At 34.9% G+C, this 21,791-nt stretch overlaps 1 long non-coding RNA gene across 1 annotated transcript in view; it reads right to left on the minus strand.

Annotated features, from left to right (window-relative positions):
* Positions 1–21,791, minus strand: part of LOC143686461 (uncharacterized) — a 63,783-nt gene that overhangs the window by 23,880 nt on the left and 18,112 nt on the right. The window contains exons 2-3 of the long non-coding RNA XR_013177171.1: positions 17,923–18,116; positions 632–807 (exon numbers count right to left, since the gene is read on the minus strand). This is a non-coding gene — a long non-coding RNA (uncharacterized LOC143686461). The remainder of the gene's footprint in view (positions 1–631; positions 808–17,922; positions 18,117–21,791) is intronic.

Consider the following 21,791-nt stretch of genomic DNA (forward strand, 5'->3'; position numbering starts at 1 on the left):
TCCCTTCTGGTAGTCGAGTTAGGTAGGTTGTTCAGACTTTTACAGATTTTCAAATGATCTCTGTGCAGCTTTCTTTTCTTTGGTACTCTGCTCTACAAATTCTAGCCACTCTGCTTTCCCTAACTCCTTAACTCTGTCTGTTTAACAGAGGGATGCTGCTGGGCTCTGTTTCAGTTCCCCCTGCATGCACTGTGACTTGGAAGTTCTCCAAGCAGTAAATTGGGGCAATTATAGAACTTACCTTGTCTGTTCTCTTCCTTCAGTGATTGCTATACTACATTCCCTATTGAATGGCTAGAAGGACTATCTAGTCCTTGTTACTCCATCATAGCTGGAAGCAACATTTCCCACAGAGCTTTCTCCATGAATTATATATAATAGAATTGTACTAAATATTCCTTCCCCAGTTTCTGCCTCAGGCCCGCTGAACTTCACTGAGTTTTTCACATGGATCGGGGTGAGTCAAAATGGGCTCTTGTACATAGTCTTTGTTCTTCCCCAAATGCTTTCCTTCCAACATCTGCTTAATTCCTCATCATCCTTCAAATCTCAATGTTGTCCTCACTTCTTCAGTGGAAACTTTCTCTGACATCCATAAGACATCAAAACTTGCTGTTATATAATCACATACCTTCTCTATTCTGTAACATTTCACTCTTCTGATTTCACATTTCTTTGTGTAACCATGTGAGGTATGCCCCTCTTCTTCGCTAGGCTGTAGTGAGAGTTGGGCCTGTGTCTTTGTTCACCATTTTATCCAAAGTGTCTTGCACAGTCTCGCACACATAGTAGGTGCTCATTAAATATCTGTGGAATAGGTGAACAAATTAAGATTATTTCCACCATTGTCTTTTGTACCCAATTTCACTAGTTCCTGTATTTCTTTTTATATCTAATGAACCAAATGAGTAATTACTGTCTTTTCAACATAAAATTAAAACTTTATATCTCACAAAGACAAGACGAACAAAATGACAGCTGTTATATCCAATTTGTAATAGCATTCACTATTCAGAGACAATGAATTTAAATCTTATTGTTAAAGAAACTACTGATAGGAGAATCCTGCAGCTATTTAATGCTCTTAAACTGCTATTTGCTCATCACAGATGCATTAAAGTACAACTTTGCAAATCAGGTGAACAGAATCTGGCTCAGGAGGGAGAGGCAACATCCTTTCTTTCACTTTTCTTTTCATCTTTCTAATTCATCCTAAAACTCATGGAAACCATGTGATGAGTTTTCAAATAAAACTATTAAATAACTACATACTGATATTTTTTGCCTCCTATAGTTTGAGTTTTCAATTCAGGGCAGTGCCGGTATCACAAATATCCAGAGGGAATTGCTGACATTATGTCATATATTAAGAACTAGATAAGGAATCTGATGATGTATTAGTTAGGGTTCTCCAGAGAAACAGAATCAACAGGAAACACTCGTAAATATAAATTTATAAAAGTGTCTCACGTAACTGTGGGAATGCAGAGTCTAAAACTTTTAGGGCAGGCTGTGAAGCTGATGATTCTGATGGAGGGTCTGGATGAATTCCACAGGAGAAGCTCACCAGCTAAAGCAGGAAGGGAGCCTGTCACCCCTTAAATACTCCTTAAAAGTGGTTAGGTTAAGCATCACTCATTGCAGAAGACACTCCCCTTGGCTGATTAAAAATGGAATTAGCTGTGGATGCAGCTGACGTGATCATGATTTAATTCTATGAAATGTCCTCATTGCAACAGACAGGCCAGCACTTGCCCAACCAGACAAATAGGTACCACCACCTGGCCAAGTTGACACATGAACCTGACCATGACAGATGGGTTTATCACTTTTTAAATGTGATTGTTCACCACCTTACATTCACTAGAATGTGAAAGCAATGATTTACTTGATGAAAGTAGCTGTTGTTTTATGAAAATATTTGCCAGGGTGCCACTGGATATTTCTGCACTTGTAGAAGGAACACACAGATTAGTTTACTTCTTCCCTATTCTTGTTATAACTCAGTGTATAACATTAAATTTTACAGTGCTATAGTTACTCACTATCATTTCTTTACTTAAAATAGAGGTATAGTTTATTATAATCCTCATCAAACACAGCAAATGCTCACAAATTAAAAATAAAATTTGAGATCTATTGAGTGATACACAGATTTTTTCTTACCTTTCCTTTGTGTCAGTATTTGAAAAATAATTGCTACTTACCTTAACAGCGAAAAAAATGAGGATTATTTTTAAATGTATGTAAATTACTTTGCTGTCAAAAGCCTTAAATACCTGTGTTGCATATAACCGCTAATAAGTCTTATTAGAAACCTTAATTTTTATGTTAATGCTCAGATAAGTAATTTCCATATAGAGTTGAATGTATTGGTCTTGGTTTTTCTTTTTAATTAGACAGAACCTGCTTTAATTAGTTTGAAGGGACACAGATTTACAATTGTCCTGTTAATAATATCAAACACAGTCAGAAGCTTGCTCTTCATTTCCATAGCTCTTTTGAATGCAGTACTCTTTTGAATAATTCCAATCTATTGACTTAAATACGACAACATTCTCAGTGAGATAATCATCTAAACAGCCTAGACTTTGGAATCAGGCATTTCTGGCTTTAAATTTTATCCCAGAGGGTTCCCTAAGGATTAGTGACTGTCATGTAAAGTACCCAGTACAAATGGGATGAGCAAGGATGGCAGTTTTCATTAGTGCTGAAAATTGCACTGAGCACGCAACAAAGACATGCGTCAATAATGACTGCATCGGCCAGCACATAATTTATAGGCATTATTTCATGTAATTGCCTGTTTTACAGATAAGAAAATTGAGGCTAAGTGAATTAAAGTAACTTGCTTAAGGCAGATACAGGATTTGAATTGGGGGTTCATACAAGAAGACTTATTTGCAACATTAAACTATTTCATGTTTTTTTAAAAGTTCTTCTTCAATAAATAGTCCAAGATCACTTTCTGTGTTTAGATATTTCCTTTTTTTCTATACCCAGAAGTTCTAGTTTGCTAGCTGCCAGAATGTGATATACCAAAAACAGAATGGCTTTTAAAGAGTGGAATTTCATAAGTTGCTAGTTTATAGTTCTAAGGCCAAGAACATGTCCCTGTTAAAACATGTCTATAGAAATGTCCAATCTAAGGCATCCAGGGAAAGATACCTAGGTTCAAGAAGGCTGATGACATTCAGGGTTTCTCTCTCAGCTGGAAGGGCACATGGCAAAGTCTGCTAACTTTCTCTTCTGGCTTCTTGTTTCATGAAGCTCCCTGGGAGGCATTTTCCTTCTTCACCTCCAAAAGTCACTTGCTGGTGGATTCTCTGCTTCATGGTTCTGTGGCATTCTGTCATCCTTCTCTGCGCTCTCAAGACCTTCAAAAGTCGCTGGCTGGTGGACTCTGGTTTTCTCGGCCACATGGCTCTGCTTGGCTCTACTGTGGCTTTCTCGTCATTCTCAAAAGGTATTCTCTCCAAAAATGTCTCCTCTTTTATAGGATCCCAGTAAACTAATCAAGACTCACATAGAATGGGTGGAGACACATCTTTATCTAATCAAGTTTAATACCCACATTGATTGAGTCACATCTCTGTGAAGATAACCTGATCAAGTTTCCAACCTATAGTATTGACTAGGAATTAGCAGAAACCATTGCTCTAACAAGGTTGATTAGGATTAAAACATGGCTTTTCTAGGGTACATATATCTTTTCACACCAGCACACCAGGTTTCTTTGTTTCCCATTGCATCATTTTAAGAACTTTTTAAATAGGAATCATTCTCCTGGGCTTGGTTAAATAGGAAAATGTAGGATAGCTTTCAAATCTGCTTATGTATATATATAATTTTTTCCTGTAATTTTGGACATTGATTCATTACCATGAGTTATCATCAAAGTTATAATGAGGGACGATAAAGTTGCTCCCTATACTTCAAAAATATTTCTCTTGGAAATAATGAGCTAATCTGCAATCTATGTAGAAAGAGTCTTAGAACTATTGACTATTCCATTTTCCATGTCAAGGACTCTCTATAGTATTAGGACAAACACATACTTATATCACCTCTAATATTTATGATCTTCTGCATATCACCTCTCCTTCTAGGATATGAATTTATAATTGTCAAGCACTTGACAGATATAAAGGCCATTGAAGTCTACAGCCCTACTTCTATTTTTATTATAAATGACTGAATTGATAAGAAGCCCGAGATACAGGACAGGGGAAATACCACTTGAAATACGCTGAAAACAGCTTATAAATCGTTCTCTGCATTTCTGCTCAACATGCGTACATTTACATATTTAATGCTGCTTTGAAGAAAAAGGTCTAAGGAAGACTGCATAATTTAATACTATTTTAGTTGTAATCAAAATAATATGTGCAAGCATTTAAAAATCAATTTGTTTCCAAAGGCTTATTATGAAAAGTAATACCTCTCCTCTATTTAGTCCTCTCTGTAAGACGCAATGAAACGTTGAACTGTTGAGAAATTTTCTTCTGGTATTTATCGCCAGATTTCCAAATGTTTTTATTTATTGTTTCCTAATTTATGAGTTACAATTTTATCTTTTGACTTCCTTTTTTGATAGAAAAGAATTTAGCTCTCTTAAATCAACCCCACATTTCTCCCTATTATGTTATACTTACAACAATATTTTAGGTAAAGTATAATCAGTTTTTACATCCTTATGGCCCATTGAATATCATTTGCTTCAGAGAATCAAGTAGGGATTATGTTTATATGCCTTTTTGTACTGTTCTTTCTCGACCATTAGTGTTTAATCACTTTTATTATTTTCCGTAACTATATTCCATGATTATGTAACCAGTTATTTTTTCAAATACATCCTTATGCTAGAATTTTTTTTCTCACATTATCCCCTCCCTGGCAGACTTCTTTCCTTCAGAACAATCCAGACCAACAGGAGTGTTTTTAATCAGTTCAGTTAATCAACCACTTGTCTGTAAGCTACAACAGGACAATAGTTATTTCAGTTCACCTTTATGTACCCAAGGCCTAGTATAGCACTTGACACATAGTATCTATATACTCAGTACATATTTGTGCAATGAATGGGTAACTAGTGTGGCTTAAATAGATATACTTCCCTGAGAGGGCACTAAATGCTGCCCTGTGTCTCACAAATCTTTATTGAATGGCCTCAATATTTAAAATGCTGATATAAAAAATACTTTTATAGTTTCCTTCTGCTCTCTATGATTGTCAAATAGGTTTTATTGTATCATGAGCAAATCTGCTGTAAAAGAAATGCTACAGGAATTTTTCAGGTTTAAAGCAAACGATACCAGTAGAAGCACAAGGGCTTTAGAAATGAAGGAAAAGCCACAGGAATAGTAAATATCTAGGTCCATATAATAGACGATTATCTTCTCTTATTTTTTTTCTCTTAATTTTAAGACTATATATTATTGGTGAAAGAAAAATTTTAACATTGGTGGCATTTTCATTAAACATAGGTAAAATATATATGAAAGTTTTAACAGAAAGGGTCTACGTAAAGTAACCTGTGATTATAAGGCTTCTACGTTTTATGTAGTGATACAATATTAAATCTTAGTATATCATGAAAATCTTAGGTATGTGTATTAGAATTATTTGAACAATTACTAGAAAGCTAAAACAGAGTTATAGTCAACAAACAAATGTATAAATTAAAAAGAACATTTAAAAATAATCACGTAATCTAAAGGAAGGCAGGAAAGTGGAAACAGAGAAACAAAAATCAGAGAGGACAAATAGAAAATAATAAATATTGTAGTCCTAAATCCAACCATACCAATTCAATAAATGTAAATGGTCTATAACATGCCAATTAACAAGCAGATTTTCAGATTGCATAAAAAGTCTATAACCTACATTAAAAGAAAAAATAATACAATTAAAAAAACATTTTTCAGAAAATAGAAAGGGGAACACTTCACAACTAGTTTTTTGAGGCCAGCATTATCTTGATACCAAAGCAAACAAAGAAATATGAGGAAACAACAGACTAATATCTCTCATGAGCATTGATGCAGAAATCAAAACCAAGCCATTATCAAGTTGAACCCAGCGATATATGAAAGGGCTAAAATAGCATGACCAAGTGGCCTCTCTCCTAGGTATTCTAGCTGGTCCGACATTTCAAAATCAATCAATACTTCACCATACCAACTGCTCAAAGAAGAAAAATCATATAATCATATCAATAGATGCAGGAAAACACTTGAAAACTTAAACATCCATTCTTGATTTAAAAATAAACTTTCAGCAAAGTAGGAATATAAAGGAACTTCCTTAACCTAATATAAGATATCTACAGAAATACTTAAGGCAGACAGCATACTTAATGTTGAAAAGACTAACGCTTTCCCTGTAAGATCAGGAACAAGGGAAGGCTGTCCGCTCGGATTCGACACTGTATTGGAAGTCCTAACTAGTGAAAATTTCAAGAAAACAAGAACAAAGCACAAGGATTGAAATGATGAAATATATTTTTTTCTCTATTTGGAGATGTCCTGATCATATATCCTTGAAAGTCTCAAGGAATCTACAAAAATTCTAGAACTAATAAATGATTTTAGCAAGATCCTAATATGCAAGGTCAGTATACAAAAATCAACTGGGTTTCTACATACAATGTACAATTGCAAATCACAATTTAAAACAGTACTGTATGTTGCAACCTCAAAAAAGTAAAATATTTAGATATAGACATAAACATAGCAAAATATGTGCAGGATCTGTATGCTGAAAATTGCAAAATACTGATGGAAGAAATTTTAAAAGACCTAGAAGTATACAGATATACCCTTTTATGGATAGGAAGATTTGATATTATAAGGAATTAATTATCCCCAAATCTATTTATAGATGTAACACTATCCCAATCATAACACTGATACAATTGTTTTTGTAGGATTTAAAAACATGAAAGGAAACAAAATAGCCAAAAGACTATTGAAAAAATGTTGGAAGTGTCATACTATATGATAGCAAGATTCACTATAAATGCCCAGTAATTAGGATAGAGTAATACTGGCAAAAGGATAGACACATTAACCAATGGAATGGAATGGAGTGTATAGCAATACATTTAAAAAAATACGATTAATTGTTTTTTGACAGTGGTGCAATGCACACAGAATAGTCTTTCACCATATGGTACTGGAATAATTGGACACATATGCAAAAAAGAATAAGATAAAAAGAAAAATTAAAATGTAAACTTTGAAATCATAATATTTTAAGAAGAAAACTGGAGGAAATCTGTGCTACTTTGGTCTAGGCAAAGATTCTTAGATATGACACCAAAAGCATGCTTAAAAGAGAAAAATTGATTAAGTAAATTTCATCAGAATTACTTTTTTTTCTTTTCTTTTTTTTCTTTTTGATCTGAGAGAGGCACTATTAAGGGAATGAAAATACAAGCCACAGACTGTAAGGAAATATTTGCAAATCATGTATCTGATAGAGGACTTATATAACGAATAAAGAAACCTCAAAATTTATAATAAAAACAACAAACCAATAAATGATGTGCATAAGATCTGAACAAATACTTCATCTACAAAGATACATGAATAGCAATAAGCACATGAAAAGATGCTCAGGATTAGTCATTAAGGAAATGCAAATTAAACCACAGTGAGATATTGCTATACATAAAACAATACAAAACCAACAACACCAAACCACCGACAAAACTCCTGACAATGCCAGGCACTGATAAGGAAGCAGAGTAACTGGATTTCTTATGCATTGCTGGTAGAGATGCAAAATTGCACCTTCACTTTGGTGAGTCGTTTGGCAATTTCTTATATAGTCAAATCTATAATTGCCATGAGACCTAGCAAACCTCCTCCTAGGTATTTACCTAAGATAAATGAAAATGCATGTTCATACATAAAACCTATGCAGTACACAAATATGTATATAGCAGCTTTGTTTATAGTCACCCAAAGCTGGAAATAACCGTAATGTCTTTCAACTGGTTAATGAACAAGCAAATTGTGCCATACCCATGTGCCACATGCAATGGAATAATATTCAACAACAAAAATGCCATGTAGGGCTGGCCATGGTGGCTCAGCAAGCAGGTTCTCTGCCATGCCAGAGAATGGGGTTCAATTCCTGGTGCCTGCCCATGCTAAAAAAGCAAAAAAAAAAAAAAGCTATGTAAAAGCTACGTGGTAGTTAGATTCAGGTGTCAACTTGGCCAGGTGAAGGCACCTAGTTCTGCTGCTGTGGACATGAGCCAATGGTACATGAACCTTATCTGTTGCTGATTACATCTGCAGTTGGCTAGGAGGCGTGTCTGCTGCAATGGATGATATTTGATTTAATTGGCTGGTGCTTAAATGAGAGCGCTCAATGTGGTATAGCCCAAGCGGCTCAGTGTATCTCATCTCAGCAGTTGCAGCTCAGCCCAGGCCTTGAAGATGCAGAAAGGAATTATCCCAGGGAAAGATGTTGGAACTAGAGGCCTGGAGAGAAGGCCAGCAGAGATCGCCCTGTGCCTTCCCACACAGGAAAGAACCTCAGTTGAAAGTTAGCTGCCTTTCCTCTGAAGAACTGTAAGTTAACTAAATAAATCCCCTTTTATTACACATTCTGGAAAAGGCAAATCATAGGGATAGGGGTCAGTGATTGCCAGGATTAGCTCAAAGGAAAGGTTGTTTTTAAGGAGACAGCTCAAGGGAATTTCGGCAAGTGATGTTTATGAATACTGTTACATTACTATGCATTAACTGGAAACCAAAAAAAAGAGTAGATTTTACTGTCTACAAATTAAAAATAAACTACAAAGGACAAATACACATGCAGAAAACACACATTCAATAAAATAATTATATTTTGACCCTAAACAGTTAATAGGCAAGTGCTATAGTCAACTTAACTTCAATTGAAATCTGGGTTGTAGTCATATCCTAGCTGTGTTATCTTGGGTAAAGTTACTTAAAATTCTTCAAGCCTCAGTTTCTTTATGTGTAAAACGGGGATAATGATACATGATTCACTGGGTTTTTGAAGGAATGAGGGTGCCTAGTAGAGTAGGTGACCCTTAATAAGTGCTTCATAATATTAACTTCTATTGTTAATATTCTCATTACCTCTTTTAAATTACATAAAGATGGCAAGCTAACCTGTAAACCAATGACAATATAAGGCGAAATCCAAATGCAACATGAAATTTTAATTTCCCAGTAGCTGCATTAAAAAAATAGAAAGTAACAGATGAAATTAATTTTAATATTTTATCCAACCCAATGCATCCACAATACATTTCAACAGTTAATCAACATAAAACCTTTAGTGAGATATTTTGTATTCTTTGTTTTGTCATAAGTCTCTGTTTTATACTTAGAGCAAATTTCAGTTTGGACTAATTATATTTCAAATGCATAATAGCCACATGTGGGTAGCGGCTGCCTTACTGGCAGTGCAGCTCTAAGTATCATTGTCTTTATTATTCAAATAAAATATAAAGGCTGATTCCTATTTGGCCACTTGAATTCAACATTTGCTTCCTTTGAAAAAGCCATTTACTAGACCAAGAAAGAGAAAGTTAATTATTTTCTTTATCTAATAAAAATTCTTTGAAGATTAATTCAAAATCATCACTGACTAGCAAAGAGGTTCATGCAGTGCTTTCTTTTCCATCTTAGATCACAAGTTCCACCCTGTTGCCAGGCACCTCACTTTCAGACTGAAAATGTATGGGAAATGTAAGGAATAGTAAAGAGTGTGGAACACAGCAAACTGCCTTTTTGACTCATACTCCCTTTGTCCTCTCCAGCTGTTAGTGAAAGCTTAGCTTTTTCATACTCTCTGCTATTTCCAAAGCAAATATTTTAAACTATCAGTTACTACAATTCTTTTATGACAATGTAAACTCAACCAACTCATAAAACACAAGTACAGATTTGTCTACATTCTATTGATAAAGTGCTTGCAGGATAATACAGAGTTAAGGTGCTGAGGCTAGATTTATAACTTGCCCTTGGAGTGAGAGTAGAGGAGAAAAAAAGTTTGGCTGTGGTCAAAATAAATTTACATGAACTGTTGACATGCAGGAGTTAACATGCTGCTGCTGCTTTGCCCACTCATTATGGTTTCCTACACCTCAGGCTTTATTCCTTTTCTTTGTCTTTCTGTGATAATACAAGGAAACAGGAATACATCTTTCTCTGCTGTTAGACTATGAGGGTACCACAGAAATTCTGGGGAATTTCTTTGCTTGAGAAAATGAAAGCATTTTCTTTCTTTAGTCTCAAATTTTCAAACTAAGACATACTGTAATTAAACAGCTTGTGTGCCACTTCATAAAACATATGGGAAACCATCACTTGTTTTATTTAGAATAGGATGATGCTGTGGGGAAAATCTGTCAGATCTTTGTCTCAGGTTTTAGTTATGAGCATAAATTCACGGGCAAATGCCAAGTGATGGAAGAGAGGTTAGTCATAAAATCAAAAGCAGCACACGTCTGGGGACACAACATGGTAAATGTTGTTTAAAGCAGATGAATTTTAAAATGACAAAGAACTCCTTGGGGTAGGGAAAAGAAATGCTCTCATTGTGAGAGAAACTTCTGAGAAGGTGGTAAGTAAATTCTCGCAATGAAAATCTCTGGTGAACCTGGGAATTTAAAAATGTTTCCATAGATAGCACATCTTGCCCCTAATATTCCTTTAGTACATCTACTTGTCTTTTGTTATGTCTCCCTCCAGAGATGCATGGCCATGAACATAAATTGAATCTAAACCCAATTTGAAACACAGAGGCAAAGTCTAAACTGCTATCAGAAACAACCCTTCAGAACCCCAAATCTCCTAATAATACTCTCTTTTAGCATCCAGACCTAGTAACAAATGCTTAGAATGGCAACAAGAGGAGCAGCATTTTCTTCGTATAAAAATATGAAAGACTGTAAAACCCAAGAACCTATTGAACTCTGAGTTGCTGTCATGTAGACTATCAAAGTTCATGTTGTAACCATTCTCATGAACAATTTCCATGAAATCAAAGTTAATCCAAGTCAAATGGACAACATTCGCCCATAGCATTCAATAGCATTTAAACATGGCCATACATAAGATGATCTTTTAGAATTTTCCAAGTATCTGATGCAAACTTTAAGATCTAAAAATGCATACAACATTCAACATTTAAATTGTGTTTCCAAAAATGCCCACATCTCAGGTGAGAAGCAATGATAAGGTAAACAAGGAACTTGAAGTTTATAATTTAAAAGTATTTTAATTCAATTGGGTAAAGCTTTTTTTGTCCTGCCTAATTAAGAATATGTTTCTGTTCATCCTCTTGCCAATGGCACGGTTCTCTGGAGACATGAGATAGATATGAGATATAGCTCATCGTATTTGAATTTGATGATAATTTATCACCTAAGAAATTTTTTTCCTCAAAGTTTCTGAACTTGCTCTTCCCTCTGCCTGGGGCATTTCTCTGGCCACTCTTCCTATCCCAAATTACTTCCATTCCTCTTACAATGTTTTCATTTCCTTTGTGACAGTTGTTTTGCTTCTTAGGCTAAATACCCTAAAATGGTTTGGCCTGAATATGGGGATTTATTAGCTTACAGTTTTGAGGCCAAGAAAATGTCCAAATCAAGGCATTGTCAAGGCGATGCTTTCTTCCTAAAGCCCAGCTGCTGATGGTCCTTGGCTCCTCTACCATATGGCAAGGCAAGTGGTGGCACCTGATGGGCTCTCCCTTCCCTTCACATTTCATTGTCTTCAGCTTCTTGCTTCCATGGCTTTCTCTCTCTCTCTCCTACTATCTCTCCTTCTCTCTTTGTATTCATTCTGTTTATAAGGATCAAGACCCATCCTGAAAAATAAATAGCAAAAGGTCCTATTTTCAAGAGGTTTGCATTCACAGGAATGAATTAGATTTAAGAATATTCTGGGGTACTTATAGCTCCCAACTACTGCCACAGCTAATTATTCTTATTATATTGATGTGTTACTCTCTCCCACCTAGATAATGTAAACTCTTAACAATAGGTATTTTGTCTTATTCACTGCTGTGTCCCATGTTTTTAGCACACTGTTGGATACATTGCAGGAACTTCATAAATATTTGTTAAAATAATTTTTGAACCAACAAAATAAAGCTGCATAGCCCTTAATGCTCCACTCAACTCTTCCATCTATCTTTTTAGTTTCAACTCCCAAAACTTCTGTATGCATGTCCTTATATTTCAACCTTCTGAATACTTGTCATTAACCACCTATTTCAAGACTCTATGCTTTTGCACATGAGATTCACTTCTTCAATGGAGAGCTATCTTTCAATTTGTTAAAACTAATTCAAATGTTGCTAACTTTGTAAAATATTCCCAATTTTCCCAGACAGAGGTCTTCCCTTTTGTTCTCAAATACCTTATGCACATTCTTCATAGTATTTATCAAATTCTAGGATAACTATTTGCTATAGATTTCTCTGGGCTGTCCTACGATGTTCTTACATCCAGAAACTTGCAAAGGGCCTAGTAGATATTAGGTACATATTTGCACATAATTGGTCAATAAATCCTATAAACTCAGCCATAGTCTATGAGTTCTACCAATAAATAACTAATTACATAAGAAAAACAACATTTCTTTTCTTTTTTAAATTTGTTATGTTACTCTAAGGATGTTTTAGTCTTTTCTAGATTCTTTAAGTAAATGGGAATAGCAAAATGAACAACAAAGTACATTGGTCATGTAATCTGGAGAAGCCTAGGAGCTGGCATTTAATAATATTCAAATATTTGCAGGGAACAATGTTAAGCAATTTTATTGTTTCCACTCAAGGCAGCCAAATAGGAGTAGAATGGGATTTTATAAACGCTTTCTCTAAGCAAGGCTCTTAATAAAATTTGCGGATTAGAAACTTATGAATTGTGTTTCTAAGAAAGGGTGTGGAGTCCCATTTTCTGCCAATTGTTAAGGCTATATTAGATAGATTTCTTTTTGGGAAGCAGATATGAACTAAAGGATGTTTTGCCAGCCTATTTTGTGAAATCGACTTACCTAGAAATCAACATAATAGCTCTGCAAAATAAATTACTATATTTAAGAACACATGAACCTATGAGGAATCAGAAAACCTCATTTCACCTTCTTTCTCTCTCTCTGAGTGTGTACTATTTTATGGTAGATAAAGTTTCACATTTAATAAACATGGTTTGTATTTGGTGATCTTTGGAAAAAACAGTATTAAAATTATTTTCCTCTGAAAGAAGTGTTCAGAGGAAACATTTAAAGTAATGTTTTCATTATGGATTTCGAGATCAGATACTGTATGAAGAATTAGGAAGAGTAAGAATCCTCATTTTTTTTTTTTTTTTTTACAAATATACTTTTAAGAAAATTTTCCATCTGTTATTAGGCAGTAGCAGGGTTTCAGTGAATGTTATTTGATTTGATCTCTTGGATACTAAGGAAACTAGTCTCTTAAAAATGATTTTTTCTTTAAGTTTCTTGCAAAACCTGAATAAAGAGGACATCTTAAAAATAAAGTTGAAACCTACTGCATTTGTTATTGTTCTTATAATATTATCTAATACCTTTAAAAATTAGAAGTCATCGAGTCCAGTGTGCCCCTGTGAGTTGGGGAAAGTAAACAGCGATTTCCAAAGATGGAAAAGTTTCTCCTCCAACTCCCATCTTCTCCTAATACACCAGGGAAAACCATGTGGTGCCCCAGTGCGCTGCTTTCCTACCTGCTCAGAGAATGTAAGTCACTGTTATCATCAGCAACCATTGTAGAAGGTCGCTGAGAAGACCTGTGTCTCTGACCGTCCTTCCCTCCAGCTGCCCGGCTTCCCTGAGGTGTTGGAACACTTCCCCTTGACTCATCTCCAGTGTGGGCAAAAGAGTTCTCTAAACCGGAGTGGAAACAGCAAGGAGAGAGTTTATCACTTTCTGTGAAATTTCAAAGAAGCTGGGAGAGGGCAGAGGGAAACTCCTCTCCATTGTTCCACGGCTCAGAAAGACTCATACTCACTTCCAGTGATGGTTCAACGTGAAGAAGAAAAAAGTTGAAAAATAGAAGTTCACCCTGGAATTGAGAGCAAAGCTACTGAAGATTTTCTCACCCACCAGCTACAGATCTTTTCCCAGTTCTGAAGCACATCTTCATTTCAATAGCAATGTTTTAGTTTTTGGGGAAAAGTGCCACCCAAGAAGTCTATTTTTGAGGAGGAGAGTGTGGACGCATAGTAAGTAAATACATGATTATTGGCTCCTTGTTTACATTTGAAAACAATTTAATATTTTCATCTCCTGTTAAAGTCATCTACATTAGCCCATTTAGTGTCTAAGAGAATAAAACTCGCTTCCTGAGTTTTCATATTTCTTTATGTTTGTTTGCTTAATATGAAAAGTAACCCCTACATTGCTCTTTACACTTTTACTGCATTAAGTCTTTACTGTGCAATTAATTACACTTGCAAGTTGGCTTGTAACTGGCCATGAATAGTATGCGGATTTATTTTTTTAGGACAAAGCAAATAAATAGTAGGATAAGAAACATCCTGGCTAAGACTCCCTTTCCCCATTTTGAACCCATACCTTGACATTTATGTGCACGCATTTCATATTGTTGTGTACAAGGCAGCAAATGTCTAGAAAAGTTTTTAATCATTAGGGAATTATACTTTTCTTATTTAAAAGAAAGAAGAATGTCAAGAGATAAAGGAAGGAAGGAAGAGAAAGGGAGGAAAAGAAAAAGATTGCATTAGGAGTGGCCCATCCTGAAAAATACAAGGGCTCTTTATTTAAACAATCAATCCATTTATTTAAAAATAGAGATTTAAAAACTACAGAAAGAAGACATTTTTATAGTTACATAATTACATTTCTATGCATTCCGATAACATCTTTAAGCTGACTGTAGAGGACTCCCAAGCCATTTAGTCCATCATTCAAAATAAGTTTTGTTCATTTGCTTACTGAAGGAATGGGCTTTTGCCCCATAAAATATTTTAGCATGTTTTTATATTAGAAAAATGAAATTTGATTATGCCTATATAACCAAACATTCTGATAACAACTAAAAATGTCAGATGGTAAATTGAATGTCCTGTTTTCCTGCATGTAAGAATTTGTCAAATCCTGCCATTAGATAACCCCTCCCCAACCACATCACCACATACAAAGAAATGTTCGAGCTACATCCTCCCTATTAATTTTTCCAATTTCATTTTTTCCAGATGTTTTACTCTTTTCTCGCTAACCAATCCTGTTTTTCCTATTTTTCTTTTCTTTAATTATAATTACTTTGATTAGCAATGCTGGCTTCTCCTTATTCTGATCACATTTTACCTTGGAATATCAGTTTCAAGTTGGTAAAATGATGACTCTGACACGTTTGTGCGTATATTAGAGATGTGTGGCCACTGATTCCATCAACAGAGATTTTGTCAAGTGATTTAAACCCTTTGGTTCACTTCTCATTCTGGGAAAATAAAGGGTAATGGCAATCATAATAATAATCATACATCTTCAGGCAGAGTGCTTTTGGAGCCACTGTCTTTTACATCCATGAAATCAGTTCTTGTTGGAAGAAGAAAGTTTCAACTTCTCATGCATTAACACTGTATTCTCCTGAGAGAATCTACTCTTGCTTCGTTGTTGTGCTCTCTCTTCTCTCCTTGCACTAAATACTGAGGCATTATTCCATGAAAACTGGACCAGCAGCTCTGGTACTGGAGATGGTGTGTTACCTATGCATTATTGGATATACCTGGAATTCCTTGGGGAGGGAATGAGGCAAAAATTAGAGCAACTTTCGTTTTCCATTTCTTAAAATATAAAGGACACAGAAAATAGCAATTCTTTTTTCCTTTGCTAAGATAAATAAATTTCAAATTCTCTTGATGGATCAAGGTACAGTGCATCTATTTCATTGCAAAATCATGACACCAAGTTTGCACAAAATATGAGGAGGTAGAGATAAGGGGATGCAAAGGAATTATGATTTAGAAACTTTAGACTTTAATCTGTAAAATTGGATGAATTGAACCGGGTTCGATTCATCCAATTTTTCTTCACAGCACTGAAAAAACAAAAATTGGATGAACGAAACAGTTACAAAAGGGGGCATTTGAAGGACATTATCAACTCAATGAACCTAGCCTCACTTACATTTGGGAAAAAATAATTTAAAAATGAAATGTCCTGTTTGAAATCACTTATCCCTATAACCCAGAAAGGTAGAAAAAGTAAGTGAAATCAAGATGCTCTTATCCTTGCACTGTTACTTGGCCAAATGACAATTTGTAATAATAATAATGCTGTTATTTACATGTCTTCTCTGAAATGAACTCTATCAAAAGAACCCAGGATGTGGCTTTGGCTCCTTTAAAAGCTTTCTGAAATAGGAATCAATGGACATATTGTCAACACTAGAATACGATTTTTAAATATATGTAAAAGTATTGGAGAGAGTTCAGAGAAAATGAAAAAGGGTTTGGCTTACTGTAAGAAAAAAATTAAAAGACTGTGTATAGCTTGGCTAAGCCATGACTAAGTGGGAACATGATAACTGCCTGCCCATCTTTCAAGGGTGTGAACACAAGGATGGGAGGGGCATTTGGTGGCCTCAAAGAGAAGACTCAAATTCATGAATCCAGTTTGTCTCTATCTTCCTTTTAAATTCCATTGACGTTGAGAGTCTTACACAATGTTATCACATTTAGATAGGAATTTTCTAATTAAAAGAGATTACAGTTTCTCTTTTTTGGGGGGGCGGATGTATGTGGGGACATGTTAAACCTACATCTGAAAAGAACAGAAACCATGTACAGAATTGTCAGCCACATCTGCATCTAATCAGAGTGAAAAGTGGGCCATGTTAATGGCATAATAAATGTAACTTACACAAATTGTAAGGACCCAGAGAGGGAACCATCCCTGGCTTAGCACATTGTGGAAACTACATAACAGTTGTTATTATTTAAAGAATATGACCAATATATTTAAAAACAAAATATTTTGAAAGCAGGTAAATAAAAATCAAAATAAAAGTTTAAAGAGCCATCATTAAATCTTAGTTGGTTTAAGCCAAAACCCTTGAAAAAGTCATGATGTCCTTAGCAAGAAATTTAGTGCTATTAAGGAATACTAATTTAAAATGAATGGGTTCATATTCTTTACCCTATATAGTATATAGAGAGTGTAATATACATATGTATATTATACCTGTGTTAGTATGCATAAAACTTTTTTGCCCAACTTCACTTAAAGTTAACTGCAAAGCATATTAACAATGTGCTATTGAGGAGCTATTCTAACCTGACAATCAGAGTACGAAAAAAAACATGCAAATGGTTGCATTATTACCATTTGCTCCTGTTTACATTTAGATATACATCTAAAAATACATGTATATTTTTAGAAAACTTTATTACTTGGCCAGATAAAGTAATTTTATATAAAAGATGTAGCTTGATACACAAGAGCAATACAATGACGGTATTTCTCCCCCCTTAGGACATGATGAGCACGATGGAGGAAAATGGTAACACAGAAAAGGCAAAACGGTATGTTCAATTTTCGATTTACACAAGGTAATTTTTCTTACCTAGAAACGCCATTAACACTCCAATGTGTTTTTCTCTTACTCTCATTCAATATTTTCTTACTTTCTCTTTGCACTTGAAAACTGAATAAATAATTTAACTTGTATTTCTTGGACTTCTGTTCTTGAAATAGTTTATATGTGTGTAGATTCAAATCCTTCTTTGAAAAGACAATTTTAACTGGCAAAGAATAACAAACTTACATTGGATATAATTACTTTTAGCCTTAAGACCTTGGCATGCCACCTGCTAGAAAACCCATGCCAGGGAATGCCAACCACACCCACCTAAGTGATGGTCTTAAGAAACAGACTCACTTATTTTCCTCCTGATATTTGATAATAAGTGAAAATAAACGATGCCCGTCTGGTGTCGTTCTGATGTCCGTGTACAAAGGTAGGAAGCTTTCATTGTCACTGGGATTTAAAAGAATACGATGGGGTAGGCAGCAGTGGCTCAGTGGCAGAGTTCTTGCCTGCTGTCCTGGAGACGTGGGTTTGATTTCTGGAGGCTGCCCATGCAAAAAAAAGAAAAAAAGACGACGACCAACTTTTCAGTGCCCTAAAGAAGTCCCATACAAAAACGTTTCTTCTCATGAAAACAGCTCAGATTTAAATAGATACTGAATTAATTATGAAAAGATCATAAAGTATATATATGTATTCAATAACTGTGACTGATAAGAAAATGCATACTTGCAAACCTAGACTATAAAATGACATACAAAAATAAAATATGAATGGTTGGATTATGGCCAATGGCTGATAATTTTCCCAAATCCAAAAATGTTGTCATATTTTAGTTCATAATAAAATAAAGCTTTATGTATAATATTAATTTGATAATAAAGTTGTTATATGAATTTTCTTCCAACTTAACAGAAGTAAATGAATTCACTTTTCTGAAGCTAACTCTTTTGCCTACAGATCCCATTCTATGGTTGCATTATAACCATTTGCCCATTTACATTTTAAAGTTCTCTGAGCTTTGTCCACATGCTAAGTGCTATTTATGCTATTCATTTTTCTCCTAAGTTTCAGGGGGGTGAAAACTGTTTAAAATGAAACCTTGCATAACCCTCTCTGCCAAATACTGGAATTTCTGCTTTAATGCAGATTTTTTCATCAGTATTCTACTTAAGAGACTTCCTAAGAGGCCTCTAGGTCTTTGCTGACTATTTTGGATGGTTAAATACTTATCAATTAATGCTGATAATAGGAACCTAAATGATTTTCTGAGTGACCATCAAGCCCCCATGGTTTAATAAGGATTGTTAGGCTATCTTTTACCAATTCAAAGAACAATAGTAAGTGATTCAGGCAGAATTGGACTCAAGTAGAAGAGAAAACTGTGGGTTCTTCAGATCTGGCAGTGTCCACCATACACAAAGCATCAACACTTTTAGTATTATTTGCTACCATAGCAAGTAGAGTTGGAATTGAGCTGCCACTCCACCCCATGACAGACTAATCGAAGTGAAATCTAGTTCTGAAATAAAGTCTTCATCTCATGCTTTCTTTCACCTCTCTTGCCATCCTCCATTAGACGGATTCAAATTGTCTCTCTATCTGTAAGCAAGTAGAGGCAGGCAACATCATGCCTTTGGCATCAAGTACAGAAAGAGCAAAACAAATTAAAACACTTTAAAATGTTTTTGAACTTCCATAAAGATTTTAAAGAGTTTGCTTGAAAGACGTAATTTTTAAAGCCTTTGTTCACTTACATTTTGTTTTGTATGAGGATGAAGTGAAGGAACCATTCAAAGGAGAAAAATATCATTCATTTAACAATTGACTGCTTACTGCAAGCCACAGGCACTGAAGGCTCCACTGATACCGAGGACATAAAGACTAAAATATCCTTCTCACTTCTCAGTGATGTTAAGTGTCTTTTTAATGAGTGGTAATTGATTAACTTGTTTCTCTATCTTTTCTGTATGGTTCTACAGATTAAACCATATTTGGGGATACATTCTATAGTTTAACAGAAAGCGTTCCTTATGTTGTTCATGTATATGCTGAGAAAAGTCGATTAGATTTGACATTGACTTTTGAGCAGCACCAATCTATATTCACTTCAAAGATGTGGGGAAGTGGACTTTAAGCATTTGTTTTTCAATGCTTAAACTTTCAAACATATACAAACTCCCACAGAATAAGCATGCAAATATATGCTTATGATATGTCATTATACAGGATGCAGGTAATATAGGATAAGTTCTACCTTCTCATTTCATTCTGTGCATCAAAAGAAGCAAAAGCAGACACAGTAATAAGAACCCCCAAAACCTGATGAAAGATCAGGAGAAGACATTAAAAATGTTTCCTAATGTCTTAGGAGAAGACATAAAAATGAGTATTATTCATGCCAAATTTTAAAGAGGATATTCTCTCCTTATGAACTGGACAGGGGGCTTAACCGTGTTGAGGAGTTGAAAGATAGGGCATGGGGAGAGGGAATTAGAAGGAGATCTGAAGACTCCAATGGAAAGATTGTTGAAAGCAGAAATACAAAATGTGGGTCTATTCACATGTAAATAGTGAGACCTTGCCCAATCCATCTGCTCTTCCTGCTTGTTTCCTTTTCTGTAAAATGAGGGGGTTTCAACAACTAACATTCATGCAGCAAACATATATTGAAAGCCTGATATTACTCTGGTAAAAATATATTACAATCCCATATAGCAGGGAGGAAATGAGGACTTAAAAGGATTTGCAGGATTTGCCCAAGGTCTAATGACCTCTAGATTTCCTTCCAGATGCTAAAATTTACCTTTACATCTACAGTTTTAATGGCGGCACAGGATGAAAGGGTATAATGTGTAGTAACCATTGCTATACTCCCTCCTCCATCTGTTTCAGTATGCCCAGAAAGACCATCTGGATTACTTATTCCCCACCTTTTCCTTTGCATCCTCTAATTCCTTCCTTCTACCACCACACACCTAAGTCAAGTGTCACAATTTTTTTTTTGAAAGGACCGGAAGAGTAAATACTTTGGGTCTTGCAAGCTGTATAGTATCTGTCACAGCTACTCAAATGTGCTGTTGTAGCATGGAAGCATCTAAAGACTCATAAATAAGTGGGAGTGACTATGTTGAAATAAAACTTTATTTACAAAAACAGGAAGTATGCCAGATTTGGCCTATGAGGTGTAGTTTCCTGGCACCTCATAAAAGTTGGTCTTAAAAAAGTAAAAGTTTCTGGGTGGGCCACAGTGACTCAGTAGGCAGAGTTCTCACCTGCCCTGCCAGAGACCCGAGTTCAAGTCCTGCTGCCTGCCCATGCAAAAAAAAAAAAAAAAGCAAAACATTCTGATAATAATTCCAAGGACCCCATAAAATGCAAAGATCAAAATAAATTAATAGCATTCCAAAGTGATGCATTTGGTCATCTAGTAAATTTATCATATGATTCTTCATAATAAGTAAAATCATTATATTATGCTTCCTAAAGTTATCCTTATATTTCTGTGTTCACATTTATCTTACAAAAGTCACTAAACCTTTTGTAGATGGCCTAAAGGACATTTTTATTTGGGCATGATGGGGCTGGGGTCTTTCATCTGTATATCAGATAGAAATTTGCTTTTATTTCTTTTCTTGATCAAATTAAGTTTCATGTCCTGAGCTGCAACAAATACAATTCAATGGTGAAATCATCCCTGGCCAGCAGTTTTCTATGTTGGAAGGCTTTTAAATACAAATTCAATTTCTTTAGTAGATGCAATTCCATTCAGCTTGTAGTTTATAATTTATTGAGTATTGATAGCTTGTGTCTTTCAAGGAATTGGTACTTATCATGTAAACTGTCAAATTTATGCCATGGAGTTGTTTGTACTATGCCTTAGTCCTCTTTTAATGTCTATGGGTTTGTATTAATGTCTCTTCCTTTATTTCTTTTTTGGCTTGTCTTTTTTTTCCCTTGGTGAGCCTTATTAGAGTTTATCACCTTTCTTAATCTCCTCAAAGAATCAGCTTGTGATTACATTCATATTTTTCAATTAATTTTCTTATTGTTCCAAGGATTATTTAGAAATGTGCTTTTTTATTTCCAAATTTGTGGTAAGATTTTCCATATTTGTTTTCTGTTGTTTAATTTACTTCAATCTGCCATGGTCCCAGAATATACTTTTATGATATCTATGCTTTTAAATATGTTAGGTATTGCTTTATAGCTCTGAATAT

Source organism: Tamandua tetradactyla, chromosome 6 (assembly GCF_023851605.1).
Source record: "Tamandua tetradactyla isolate mTamTet1 chromosome 6, mTamTet1.pri, whole genome shotgun sequence".
Classification (NCBI taxonomy): Eukaryota; Metazoa; Chordata; class Mammalia; order Pilosa; family Myrmecophagidae; genus Tamandua; species Tamandua tetradactyla.